The sequence below is a fragment of the Pseudorca crassidens genome, chromosome 1, assembly GCF_039906515.1.
Source record: "Pseudorca crassidens isolate mPseCra1 chromosome 1, mPseCra1.hap1, whole genome shotgun sequence".
In the NCBI taxonomy this organism is placed as follows: domain Eukaryota; kingdom Metazoa; phylum Chordata; class Mammalia; order Artiodactyla; family Delphinidae; genus Pseudorca; species Pseudorca crassidens.
In genome coordinates, this window is record NC_090296.1 from 122,866,946 (window position 1) to 122,881,630 (window position 14,685).

Genomic DNA, 14,685 nt, shown 5'->3' on the forward strand with positions numbered 1-14,685 from the left:
ATTGTTGCCTAATACTCCATTGTTTGGACATAACGTAATTTATGTAACTAGTCCTGGGTTGATGGATATCTGGGTGGTCTTCAATTTTTCACTCTTGCAAATAATGCTTCAGTGAACATCCTTGTATATATACCTTGGCTGACACGTGTAAGCCTTTCTATAGGATAGACTCCTAGATGTGGAATTGCCAGGGCAAAAGGTATGCTTATTAAATTTTGATAGCTACTGTCACATTGCTCTTCCAAAAGGTTGGGCCACCCTTGGTATCTGCAGGTAGCCATTTCCCCAGCCATCCTCTCACTGAACATTATCAAGCTTTTTAATTTTTGCCGATCCAGGAGAACATCTCACTGTGGTTTCAACACTCACTTCCCTTCTCCCCAGTAAGGCTGAGCATCTTTTCATGTGGTTATTGGCCATTTGTATTTTCTTCTTGGTGAATTAACTATTCACATCCTTTGCTTATTTTTCTTTTCTTTTTGCCTTTTTCTTATTGGTAAAAAGGAGCTTTTAGTATATTAGGAATTTTAAAATGTTCGTCTGTTATCGTGTTGGAAATATTTCCCTTAGTCCGCTGTTTGTCTTTTTAACTTTGTTTATGGTATCTTTGGCCATACAGAAGCTTGATATCTTTATTCTGTCAAATCTGTCAGACTTCTCCTTAGGGCTTCTGAGTTTCACGTCTTGCTTGGCCAGGCTTCCTGGAATGCTTTTAAGCGGAGCGGGGGTGAGGTCAAATTTGTGACTGGGAAAGGTCATTCTGGTTGCCACTGTGTGGAGGGTGGGTGGAGGGAGGACTGCAAGCCAGCTGGGGTGGGAGTGAGGGAGAACCGGGAGAAGAGGAGTTTGAGAAATATTCAGGAATTGGCTGACTATGGGGAGAGGATGTGAGGGTGAGAGAGGGAAAGAAAGGACTCGAGAGTGACATCTGGGTGTTTGGCTGCGGACTGCATGGCTGATAGCACCACGAGCCTGAGTTAGGGACAGGACCAGGGAGGGAGATGCATGCCTGTGCACGTGAGTGCTCCCCCAGGCAGGGACATGTGGATATATGAGTACATACATGAATATACAGGTCCATGCCCATGTCCATGCTTGGAAGTTCTGGAGACTAGCACATCTGTGCTGTGGCTCCATGGCAGGGAGGAGGGGTGTCTACTTTTTGTGGAATTCCTGTTCTCTACCGAGTACTGTACAAGGCAACACACACACACACACGCACACACACACACACACACGCACACACTCACACATGCTCTGTAATCTTTACTGCCATATAAAGTATGTTCTACAGATAAGGAAGCAGACTCAGTGTAAGTAACTCGCTCAAGGTCACAGAGCTAGTGACTGTCAGAAAGGGGATATTTTGGACAACTTAGATCTAACCCCCCACAGACAGAATTCCTGCCAATGGCATTGAGGAGCCTTTCATCCATTTCTAGCCTGACCAACCCAGTTTCATCAGGGACTCTTAGGATGAGTGCTGGAACCTGACTGCCTGGGTTTGAAACTCAGCCCCATTCCTTATAAGGCAAGTTACTCCCCCTCTCTGTACCTCGGTATCCCCATCCTGAAAATGCACACAGTGACAGTACCACCTCCTAGGGTGCTGGTGGGCATTGAACATGTTCTTGCATGGGAAGTGCTTAGCCCAGTGAGGGCGGAGCTCTCAGGATGCTGTCTATGGTGACTGCGATGAGATGGTGATGTCTGTGCCCCTTTACCCTCTCCCATCCCTCTCCATCCTTCCTCCACTTGCCACCTCTCTCCTGTGCCAGCTCTTCCTCAATTCCCCACAGGAACTTCTTTCAATATTTGCCTTTGGGCTTCCCTGGTGGCGCAGTAGTTGAGAGTCCGCCTGCCGATGCAGGGGACACGGGTTCGTGCCCCGGTCTGGGAAGATCCCACATGCCGCGGAGTGGCTGGGCCCGTGAGCCTGCGCGTCCGGAGCCTGTGCTCCGCAACGAGAGAGGCCACAGCAGTGAGAGGCCCGCGTACCACAAAAAAAAAAAAAAAAAAAAATTGCCTTTGAAACTTCTTCCTCTGTTTTCATCCCCCAAACCCTTAGCAGACAGTGAATTAAAGCCCAGTCAGTCAGCAAAAACCATTCAGGGGAAAACGATTCATGTCGCGCTCACGGAATCCTCCCCCAAGCAGTTCTAGTCAGGCATTCTCCACGAGCCAATGCGTTCATCCCAACATTGCCCAGGCCTCTGGATACCAGACCATAAGGTCCAAATCTAAAACCCCTTCCTCCCTGAGTGGGGATCCTCAAGTTTACTTTCGAGCCAGGGGTCTGAGCTGACGCCAGCCCAGCCAAATCTCCACTCTAGCCGCAAGCCATCGCTGGATCCTTGACCCCAGGATGAGTAATTCTCAGGAAACTTGCCTGTAGGAAACAAAAGCAGAAAGCACAGCAAATTCTGGGCACAGTTCCTTACCGCTAGCATATCTAAGCAGATCCTGTGGTCATGAGGGTAGGTGCAAGGTGTCCAAGTTGGGTTAAAATCTCAGGTCTGCACCCAATTTAGATTTTCTCCTATGCTAAAAAAACTCACTGAAATCACCAAACTTATCATTATGGATTTCTCATCATCAAAATAAACCCCCAAGTAAATAAATCCCCAAATAGGGACTTCCCTGGTGGCACAGTGGTTAAGAATCCGCCTGCCAATGCAGAGGACATGGGTTCAATCCCTGGTCCGGGAAGATTCCCACATGCCGCGGAGCAACTAAGCCTGGGCGCCGCAACTACTGAGCCTGCGCCCTAGAGGCCGTGTGCCAGCCTGCGTGCCACAACTACTGAAGCCCGCGCACCGCAACAAAGAGTAGCTCCCACTCGCCACAACTAGAGCGAAAAGCCCACGTGCAGCAATGAAGACCCAACGCAGCCAAAAAAATAAATAAAATTTAAAAAAAAAATAACCCCCCAAGTAAATAAACCCTCGTGGTAAAGAATGGAGCAGTTATTGCCTGTTTCTTTGGGGGATTTTGTTTTCAGTTGAACTGTATCAGTCACACCCTTTTTTTTTTTCTTCTTTGCGGTACGCGGGCCTCTCACTGTGTGGCCCCTCCCGTTGCGGAGCACAGCCTCCGGACGTGCAGGCTCAGCGGCTATGGCTCACGGGCCCAGTCGCTCCACGGCATGTGGGATCTTCCCGGACCGGGGCACGAACCCGTGTCCCCTGCATCGGCAGGCGGACTCTCAGCCACTGCGCCACCAGGGAAGCCCAGTCACACCCTTTTATTCTTAGCCAAAATGATGGCAAAACTTGCTTCAGTCCTTCCCAGGGAACAGCCACACCCAACTGCAGGCCCCCCACCCCCAAAGGCTCTGAGAGAGGATTTCTTACGACTGCTCTTTTAGAAGCCCCTGTCCCCAGGTCCCTGGGTTTCACCAAGTCCACCTTTGCCCAAGGGGCTTCTACACTTTAAACAACCCCACCCCTGCCTCTGATCCAAGTCCCCACCCCAGTACCCCTGCAGGGCGCCATGCAAGGCCACAGTTTCCAGCTACCCTGGCCCCATTTCAAAACCACAGGCCCTTGGATGCACGTAGACAAGGATTGACACCGGCATCCAGCGCTCGTTCTCAAGAAGTCTTTTTAATGGCCTCGAAGAAGCCGTATTGTACCAGTTTGGAGGGGGTGTGGCGGGAGACAGTGTGTTTTACTGTAGCCAAATCTTCCTTCTTGGAAAAGGCAAGAAGTCACAGGGGCTTTATATGAACTAAGGGCTTTCCCCTCAGATTGTCTACCAGCGCCCCACTCTTATCTTGAGGGAAGGCCTCTTCTCCCTATTCCCTGTGTTGTCCCACAGGATCACACAACATTCAAGGTGATCATTGCTAAAGTGTCAGTAAGTTCAAAATATAAACCTACAATTAAGCTTGCAGTGCATTGTCATTTGCGGCTCCAAGGCCCTGTTGGAGTTTCCTTCCCCCTCCCCGACCCCAAACTGTCCATCCAGGACAGACCAGTTTGGGGTCCAAGTGCCTTTCTGAGAGCTGGTCCCAAACCTGAGTTAGGGATAAAGCTCTAAAGACACTCCAGCCTTTGTTCTAAAGTCAAGTTCAAGCCCTTGAATGTAGGCCAAGGCCCCAGCTCTCATGGAGATGCTCCCAGCTGCCTCGGCTCACACCTCCCTTCCCCAGATGGGGATGGGCCTGCTAGTGGATCCTGCCAAAGGGCCTGGAGCTGCCCCCTTTCCCTTGCGAATGGGGAACCTTTCAACTTGGTGATTGAGATATTCCATCCCCCACTGAAATCCTAGTCATTTAGGGGCTCCCAAATGGAGCTTAATTCTGTCACCCAGAAAGTCATCCAAACGTGTTCTCAAACCATACGCCCCCATGTGGCCAGTGGGGGTGTAGGTAGCATAGTGATGTGCTGCACGAACAAGCTCTCTCTGAACTCTCAGTGATTTAATGCGACAAGGCTCCTTTCTTCTTTCTTCCTTTACCATACGAATTCACATTACATGTTCGATGTGGGAAGTGGGGAGGGTGGCAGCCTCTGGTCCATTTAGTCACACAGGGACCCAGGCTGACAGAAGCTCCACCATGTGGTAGCTGCCCCATCTGGAACCTGTGGCCTCCTTCAGCCACTGTGGCAAAGAAGAGAAAGTGGTAGAGGCACACACTGGCTCCTAAATGCATTGGCCCAGCAGTGACACACATCACTTTTGTTCACAGCCCACTGGCCAGAACTTCTCATAGGGCCTCAACTACCTGTGAAGGATCTGAGGAAGTGTGGGGACATTCTGTGTGGGGGAGGGCATGGAGGAAATGTGCCCAGACCTTCAGTGAGCAGTAAAGTTATCTGTAGCAGGGGTTTTATGGGGTGCTCTCAGAGCAAGGGTTTCAGAATTGCCAAGGCCATGACTACCTGTTCATTCTCTCCTCCTGGGGAGGCCCAGGGTTTGTGGGAGGGACTGATGGGAAAAGCTTTGAGGAAGAGTCCCCGCGAATGAATAAGCCCCATGGCCGGCCCAGGCCCTCTACCATCAGACTCCAGGTTTGACTCAGCCTCACCCCTCTTATCCCCATTGGACACCTGCCATACCAACATAAAATGAATTTTTTAGGAGGAGAAGCAGGATTGAGAGTGAGAATGAGTTCAGCCTTGGAGGGAGAAAATCCAAGAGGCGGCGTCTAGAAGCCACTCTGTCTTAGTCTGTTCAGGCTACTATAACAAAATACCGGAGACTGAGTGGCTTATAAACAACAGTAGTTTAATTCTTACAGTCTGGAGACGGGAAATCCAAGATCAAGGTGCTGGAAGATTCAGCATCTGGTGAGGGCCTGCTTCCTGGTTCATAGATCCCATCTTCTCGCTGTGAGCTCACATGGCACAAGGGGTGACAGGGTTCTCCAGTGTCTCTTTTATAAGGGCACTAATCCCGTTCATGAGGGCTGCACTCTCATGACCTAATCACCTCCCCAAAGCTGCACCTCCAAATACCATCACATTGGAGATCAGGTTTCAACATATGAATTTTGGGGGGACACAAACATTCAGTCCATGGCATGCTGGATTGAAGTTGTTGCCTTTCTTCCACATTTTCATTCCTTTAGCAAATGTGGCTGCTATGGGCCAGGTAATGTATTGATTATGACTGTAGACTCTGACTCCAGAAGACCTGGGATTGAAGCTGGGCTCAGTCCCTTATTAGCTACCGGTGAATTACTTCTCTCTGCCTTTGTTTTCTCCTCTTTAAAAAGGGGATAGCATCTGTCTCTCTTAGGGTAGTTATGAGGATTAAATGAGTTAATATTTGTAAAGCACCCAAAACAGCACTGGGCACAAGATAAGGACTCTATAAATGCTCGATATCATCATCATCATCATCATTATCCAGTACCAGATAATCTTCTAGATATTGGGGGAGTAGAAGCCAAGGTCCCTGTTCTCACATATGATGGGAGAAATGGAAAACAAACAGAAATAATTAAATCAAGATGGTACTTTCAAATAGTGATGGTACTAAAATAATAAACCAGGCACATAAAAAAAATCACTCATCATCATTAGTCATTAGGGAAGTGCAAATTAAAACCCCAGTGAGATACCACTGCGTATCTCTTACAATGACTCTTGCAAAATTGACAACAGTAAGTGCTGGTGAGGATACAGAGCAACTGAAACTCTTATATGTTGCTGGTGGGAATGCAAAATGGTACAGCCACTTTGGAAAACTGTCTGGCAGTTCCTTATAAAGTTAAAAATATGCTTACCATATAACCCAGCAATCCTACTGCTAGGTATTTACCCAAGAGAAATATAAACTTATGTTCATGCAAAAACCTGTATGCGAATATTTATAGTGGCTTTATTCATAATCACCAAAAACTGGAAAAAAAAATCCCAATGTCCTTCAGCTGGTGAATGAATGGATAAACAATCAAATACTACTCAGCAATTAAAAAAAAAAAAAGAATGAAATTCTGGTACAAGAAACAACACAGGTAAATCTCAAATGCATTATTTGATAAATGAACAAAGCTAGACTCAAAAGGCTACATATAGATGATTCCATTTGTATGACATTCTGGAAAAGACAAAACTATAGAGGCAGAAAACAGTTCAGTGGTTGTGAGAGGTAGGGCGTGGGGGAAGTTGACTACAAAGGGACAGCTCATGGAGATTTTTGGATCTGGGGGTTAATAGAATTGTTCTGTATCTTAATTGCAATAGTGGTTACACGCAGTATGCAGCTATCAAAGCTTAGAACTGTGCACTAAAAAGGGTAAAGTTTGATCCAGTTTTATTGAGAAATAATTGACATACATCACTGTATATATTTAAGGCATACAGCATGATGGCTTGATTTACATATATCGTGAAACGATTACCACCTAATATCCATCATCTCATATAGGTACAATAGAAAGAAAAGGAGGAAGAAAAGAGATAAAGTGTTTTCTCCTTGAAATAAGAACTCTTAGGATCTACTCTCTTAATAACTTTCCTATATAACAGACAGTGGTGTTAACTATAGTCATCATGTTGTACTCTATGTCCCTAGAACTTATTTATCTTGTAACTGGAAGTTTTGATCACTTTCCTCCAATTCCTCCTCCCCCAACCCTCTGCCTCTGATAACCATAAGTCTGATCTCCTTTCCTATGAGTTTGTTTTTTTATTTTTATTTTTTTAGATTCCACATACAGTATTTGTCTGACTTATTTCACTTAGCATAATGCCTTCAAGGTCCATCCATGTTGTCAGAAATGGTAGGATTTCCTTATTTTTTATGGCTGAATAATATTTTGTTACATAGATATATATCTCACATCTTCTTTATCCATTCATCCATTGATGGACACTTTGATTGTTTCCGTATCTTGGCTATTGTGAATAATGCTTCAGTGAACACAGGAGTGCATATATCTTTTTGAGTTAGTGTTTTCATTTCCTCTGGATATATACCCAGAAGTGGAATTGCTGAATCATATGGTAGTTCTATTTTTAATTTTTTGAGGACCCTCCATACTGTTCTCCATAGTGGCTGCACCAATTTACATTCCCACCAACAGTGCACAAGGCTTCTCTTTTCTTCACATCCTCACTAGTATTTGTTATCTGAAAAGGGTAAATTTTGCTGCAAGTAAATTATACCTCAGTTAACCTGACTGGCAATAAAGCTCACTGTGGGATTGTTGAGACAGGGAAAACCAAATGAGAAATCAGTCAATCAGGTAGTGTGACACGGGTAAGGAGGGGCTCCTGCACATGGTGGTCAGGGAAGACTTTCTGAGGAGGTGTCCTGAGCTGAACCCGGACGAAGAGGGGCCAGGCCTGTGTGGATCTGGAGGGAAGCAGAGAGAACCGTGGGGCGGCCCTTGTGGCTGGAGCTGAGGGAGGAGAGGGGAGGGTGGGAGACAGGTCAGGGTCCTCCACTCTCCTCTGGGCATGATGGGAGCTACTGGGGGGCATAGATAGAGGGTGATTGAAACACTGGTGTGAGTGAGATGGCCCAGGGAGGAGAAGGGAGGGGAGGATGGAAACAGCAGCTTGTGACCATGTGTAAGGAGGAGTGATGAAGGGGTGCGATGAAAATGAGGAGAGTGTGTGTCAGGAGCCTCCTACGGGAGGGAGTGGCCAGCCAGCCAGAGACCCAGCAGGCTGGGGCAGGAGGACTGGCACGGGCAGGTGGGGGTCCTTGCTGAGGGTATTGTGGGCAGTGGTGGGACAGAAGCCAGACATCCTGGGTTGAGGGTGCTGGGGGTGAGGACATGTGAGTGAAGCTTCCAGGAGGCAGGGGACAGACTTCGTGGGTAGCAAAGGGAACCTCAGAGAGAACGAGGTAGAGCTGCCTCTGGTGTGTGTGGTGTGTGTGTGTGTGTGTGTGTGTGTGTTTTGAACAAGACTCGCTGAGATGGGCCTGACCTATTGAAGACAGTGTGAGATGGTGAGAAGGGAGGGGTTCGAACAGGCCCTTGGACACCAGGCCTGGGAGGGCAGTCCAGGGGGCTGGGAGACGGTAGGGAGGCCGCTGCCACAAGGCCCATCCCTGAGGTGGGAGGCAGCGCTGAGCCCGCTGGGCTAGAGGGTCAGGATCTGCCTTGGGGGACCCATGCCGAGGCGAGCCCAGCCCGGGTAGCAGAGGCCCCATCTTTGTCCACACTAACCTTCCTGCTCTTCCCACAGTGCATGCTGGGACCGAGACGGACAGGCTGCTTCTCCTCCTGCCACTCCTCGGGCCCCCAGAGGACCATCTGTTTGCCTCCTGGTGCCGTCTAACCCAGGTAGGGGGAGATCAAGGGGGGGCTCTCCCTGCCTTATGTTCCTGCACTGGGTGGGAGGGCTCTAAGTGTAAGGACCCCCGCCCCGGCTGAATGGGCCAGTGTCAGGGCAATGGGGAGGGGCACAGCGTGGGGTTTGAAGTCCCCAGTCACTGCAGGGCCTCCTGGGGAGGAGTTCCCAGACCTCCAAGAAGTGGGCCACTCCAGCAACAAGCCATCCTCACCAGGCCGCCTCCCTGGGACACTGAGAGGCCCCCCGTTTGGCTCTCACATGTTCGCTGTCTGCAGTTTGTTACGGATCCTTCGCGGTACACACCCGCCAATTTCTTTGGCAGTGGGAGGTTTTGCATCTGAGGTTTCTCACCCGTTGCTGTCACTGGCTTTTCCCTGCCAGAGTCGCTGTACTCACAACCCTGATGTTTGTGATTCTGTGAGTGGTGGCTCTTACTCCAAAAGGTCCCTGCTCTCTACAGGACACCCTCAGAGCAGAGGTGCTCTTTCCGGCACCAAGAACAGCCCTGCTCACTTTTAATCCCCTCGGTCGTTGGGTCTGAGAGAGGACATTTCTCTGCTGCTCCTGGGAGCCCCAGGTGGAGGGAGTCTTTCTGCTTGGGGCCAAGTTCCCCGAGGGCTGGGATGTGGTGGGAGCTAGGCTTGCCAGGAAAAATATAAGGTGTCCAGTTAAATCTGAACTTCAGAAAGACAACAAATTATTTTTTTAGCATAAGTATGTCCCCAATATTGCATGGGACGTACAATTCTATTTATTAAATCTGGCAACCCTAGTGGGAGCTGAAACCCCAGGCTCCCTCTTCCTCTGTTCAGTCCTCTGTGCTGGGCTCACCTTGGTCCCCTCATATCAGCTGCATCCAGCGCCAGTGGAGGGTGCCCTGGAGCCAAGGGCGGCCGAGTCTACTCAGGCCACAATCAATGGTATTTGCTAATCTCCCAGGTCCTGCAGGCTGTCCCTGGGGCAGAGACCAGGGGTTCCTGCTGGACGCTGGGGCAGCAGTCCTGGCTGTTAAGAGTGCTCTTTGGGTCCTTGTCTTCCCCTCTGGCTCTCTGACAGCAGAATTCAGGCTGAGGCGGTCACTGGGCGGGGTTGGTCAGGCCTTTGGGCCCGTGATCAGAGCTGCGAGAGGATCTAGGAATAGAAAATGGTCTCGTGAGCTTGGAACCCAGCATGCTGAGGGTGTTGGGGTGGAGGTGGTGGGGTATCAGGGATGAGGCAGGGCCAGATCATGAGGGCTTAGAATGTCCTATTTCTGCATCCTTCAACATTTGGGGAGACAAAGGAAGTGTCTTCTCCTTAGGCGGAGTCATTTTTCCAACTGTTCAGGTAACATGTTCTCTATGTGTTTATCTATCTATCTATCATCTATCTATCTATCTATCTATCTATCTATCTATCTATCTATCTATCTATCTAACAATGTAGAAGTATTTAAAGCATGCAGTTCAACCCCTTCCCATAATCTCTTCCTCGCCAGGGCTAACCACTGCTAACTAGTTCCACATATCATATCCTTTCCGTCTTTTTTCTGTGTACTTATAAACATATTTTAAAAGGAAAAACATGAGATCACACTAGATATACTGCCCCGTCACTTGATTTTTCACTTAATATATGGTGTAAATCATTCTAACCTTCTTCTCTATCCTTTTACGCCCATTGTATGGACGGTCTTTAAATCATTTTATCAATTATTAATCCCGTTGGTGGCCATTTCGATTGTTTCCAGTGTTTGACTATTTATAAACCTCACTCAGAGAACCTCCCAGTTTGTACCTCTGTGTGCACTTGTGTTATGGGTCCTTTGGGAATGTTTCTGGAAGTAGACTGTCTGGGTCAGAGGTTACGCACATTTCAAGGTTTGATCCATAGGCCAGATCGACCTGCAGAAACTTGTGCCCACTTATCGTGTACAAGAGGCCTCCTCCCTTCACCCTTGCCAACCATGACATTATCAATCACTTAAATCCCCACCAATCTGATAGTTAAAACTGATTTCTTTTACATTTCTTTGATCACTAATGAAGTTGAGCATATCTGTGTACATTTTTTGGCCATTTCAACTTATCTGTGAATTGCCTATGTATGTCACGCCCTCAGCTCAGTTTTCTATTCATCTGTCCCTTTATTCAGTAAGCATTGATTGAGCACCTACTACGTGTTAGGTACTGTTTTGGTTAGGGACCTAACAGTGAACAAAATTGATCAAAAAAATCCCCTGCTGCTCCATGGAGCGAGCTCTAGTGAAGGAGAGACAGCCAAGGGAAAATAAACAAGTGAAATACAGTGCGTGTAGTATAAGTATTAGGTGCTAAGGAGAAAAAAATAAAGCAGGTGAGGGGATGGGAGGTGTTGGGTGACTTGAATATGGTAGTCAGGAAGGCCTTACTGGGAGGTGGCAGTAAAGAAAAGACCTGTAGGAAGCGAGAGAATGAGTCACACAAATGTCTGGGACCCCGAGTCAGGAGGAGGCCTGGCCTGTTCAGGGCTCAGTGAGAAGGCCAGTGTGGCTGGAACAGGGTGAGGGAGGGAGAGAGTGGGATGTGCGACCAGAGAGGGATCAAGAGCCAGATCACGCAAGGCCTTGTGGGCCACCCTAAAGCCTTGGCTTTTACTCAGAATGAAGCAGGGAAAGCAGGGAGACATGGAAGTTTCTGAATAGTGATATGACACGATCTGAATTTCATTTTAACTAGATCATTCCAGCTACTGTGAAGGGGGCCAGAATGGAAGCAGGGAGATCCGTCAGTAGACTGTTGCAATGATCCAGGGAAGAGATGGTGGGGGCTTGGACCAGGGGGTCTTGATGGAGGTGGGGAGAAGTGGGCAGATTCTGGGTGCTTGTTAATGGTGGAGCCAATAGGATTTCCTGGCAGATTGGATGAGGTGGTGTGTGTGTGTCAGAGAGAGAGGGAGCCAAAGATTACTGTCTTAGTCATTTTAAGCTTCCATAACCAAATACCATAGGCTGGGTGGCTTAAACAACACACATATATTTCTCATACTTCTTTAGACTGGGCAGTCCAAGATCAAGGTGCTGGCAGACTCAGTTCTTGACGAGGACCCTCTGCTTGGCTAGCAGATGACTACCATCTTGCTATGTGCTTACACGACTTCTTTCTGTGCACACGGAGAGACCAAGCTCTGGTGTCCCTTCCTCTTCTTACAAGGTCACTAATACCATCATGAGGGCGCCACCTTCATGACCTCATGTAGCCCAAATTACCTCCCAAAAGTCCCACCTCCAGATACCATCACATTGGGAGTTGGGCTTCAACATATGAATTTTGGGAGACACAAACATTCAGTCCATAACAATGACTCCAAAGGTTTTGGCCCAAGTAGGGAAAAGGATGGAGCTGCCATCAACAGAGACGGGGCAGAGAAGTGGGTTTGGTGTAAGGGAGGAGAAGAGCTCAGCTGTGGATAGGACTGGCTACATAATGTTTTGGGGCCAGAGCTAAATGAAAGTGGGTAGCCCTTTGTTTAAAAAATAATATTAATAATTTCAAAGTGGTGACAGTAGAGCATTAAACTAAGCCTGGGACCTTTCTGAGTGTAGGGCCCAGTATGACTGCCCAGGTGGCATACCTGTGAGCAGGCCTTGGCTGTGGACATGTAAAGTGTGAGATGCTAGTAGACATCTGAGTAGAGATGGATACGTGAGGATGGAGTTCAGGGGCTAGGTCTGAGCTGCAGATACAAATATGGGGTCATCAGCATAAAGATAGCATTTAAAGCTATGGGATTGGATAAGAGCATCAAGGGAGTTGAGTATAGGTAGAAAAGAGAAGAACTAGTCCTGGAGCCTCCTTTGGTCCGAAGTTAGGGAGCTGAGGAGGCACGGAAAAGGTGACTGAGAAGATGCAATGAATGAGGTGGAAGAGAGCCAGGTATGCTATCCTGGAAGCCAAGGGCAAGACATGTTTCAAGCATAAGGTGGAGTAAGATGCAGACTGAGCATTGATCATGCATTAGCAGTGGGGAGGTCACAGGGGACCTTGGTTCAGTGATGGTGGGAGGGTGTGTGCAATGCATCTTATTGACTTGCAAGAGCAAACTGATTTGTAAGAGGGTAAGAGATTTAACCCTTTTGCCTGTCATATGTTGCAAATTTTTTTTTTCACAGTTTTGTGGGGGTTTTTTTGTCATTTAAATTTATGGAGTATTTTTTTTTAACTCCTTAAAAGTTTTAAATTGTCCCGTGGTCAAGTCTGTCACTATTTTCCTTTAGAGTTTCTGGCCTTACCCACTGAAGAGTTTTGAAAAGTTCTCTTATGTTGTTTTCTAGTTTTTATGATATTTAAAAATATTTAAATACCTAGTTCATTCGGAATGTTTGAGGATAGGGATCTACATGGTTTTTCCCCAAATGACTAGCCAGTTGTTTGGACACTGTTTATTGAGTGAGCTGTCCTTTCTCCCTGCTCTGAAGCTACACTTCTATCTTGTGCCAAATGTCCTCTTGCTCTCATGTCTGTCCAGGCCTTGCTGTTTGATTCCATTGATCTTTGCCTGGGGAAAGATTTAGGAAGTCCAGAGAATAGGTAGACTTGGAGATTGATTCGGGCTAGAGTGTGAGGAGGTGGGAGGAGTGGAAGGAAGAAACAAAGGGAAGTTAGGGATGATGGGAGCTCTACAGTGTTGAGGGCCTCCTATGTGCTGTCACAATTCCGCAAGGTTGGTATTCTATATACGCGTCTCCAGATGAGGAAACTGAGGTTCAGCGAGGTTTCATCACGTGTCCCGCGGCGTCAACTCTTAGCAGGTGGAGTCAGCCTGGGAGGCTGCTCTCTTGGCTCCCATGCCTGTGTTCTATCCATCCCAGTGACAGGGGAGGTGAGAGGGGTTGGGTTTCAGGAAGGCTGGACGGGCTCCAGACACAAAATACCACCCCACCCCCCGGCTCAGCATTCCCGCCTGCCATTTGGCTGGAACTTGAAGGTTTTCCCATTTCAAAGAGCAACCTGTTAAAACCAAAATACTCCTGGCAGGGAATCACACGTTAAGTTTACAGCTAACATCTTAATTATCAGTTAACACCTCTGCAGGGATTAACTGACAGCCAGTGGAGGACACTGAAGGGGGGCCTGTTCCACGTGTATCTGGGCTGGGGAAGGCCAGGAGAGGGGAGGGGTGAAAGCGGAGGGGACAGGTACCTGGCAATTCACAGCTTTTTCCTGGAAAAGAGGGAGGTGGAGCTGGATCCTTGTGGGAGGGGAAGGGGGAGAGGAGCAAGGGAGCCAGCTCTGCAGAGCTGTGGGGAGGGGAAGGGAGGGGGCATGGCAGCTTCTCCACGGAAGCCTGGGGCTGGGGCTCCTAGAGGACCTGGTGTCTACTAGACACGTGCTGTGTCCTGGACACAGAGGAGATTGTCATCTGCTCAGTCTTGGTCTCGAGAAAGTCAGGAAATCAGCCACCACGATCCACCTTGGGCACCAGCTGCCAACAGTCGCTCAGAGCTGGGCTCTGTCTCAGGCACCCAAACACTGGATCTGTCACCCAGGCCTGAGGAATTGGGGGAGGTGAGAGGCTGATGCCTCTGGAACCTCCTCTCTATCTTTGAGAGCCAGTCTGCTCTGCGGGCCAGGGCTCTGTGCGTGACCTCGGTCGCAGCTCTGTGTGTGAGGAGGGTCCAAGCTCACTGTGTGACTAAGGACGAAGCTCTGTGTTTGCCTAGCATCAAGGCTCCTTGTGCAATGGGGGTTGGAGCTCCATGCGTCAGGAAGGTCTGGGCTCCCTGTGTCACCAGAGTGGGGTTTGGTGTGTGACCAGAGTCTTGGCTCCCTGTGTGATCAGGGTCGGGGGTCCCGTGTGACTAGGGTCAGGGCTCAGCGTGTGGCCAGTGCTGCAGCTCCTTGTGTGAGGGGGGGTCGGGACTCGGTGTGAGCAGGCTTTGGGCTCAGTGTGTGAGGACCGGGGTCTG

General features: G+C 48.6%; 1 protein-coding gene across 6 annotated transcripts in view; it reads left to right on the forward strand.

Annotated features, from left to right (window-relative positions):
- The window catches only part of LINGO1 (leucine rich repeat and Ig domain containing 1), a 202,745-nt gene that overhangs the window by 127,804 nt on the left and 60,256 nt on the right, over positions 1-14,685 (forward strand). For all 6 annotated transcript variants that reach the window (XM_067754333.1, XM_067754315.1, XM_067754305.1 and 3 more), the window contains one exon: positions 8,652-8,749. The gene's annotated coding sequence lies outside the window, so the exon portion shown is untranslated. The remainder of the gene's footprint in view (positions 1-8,651; positions 8,750-14,685) is intronic.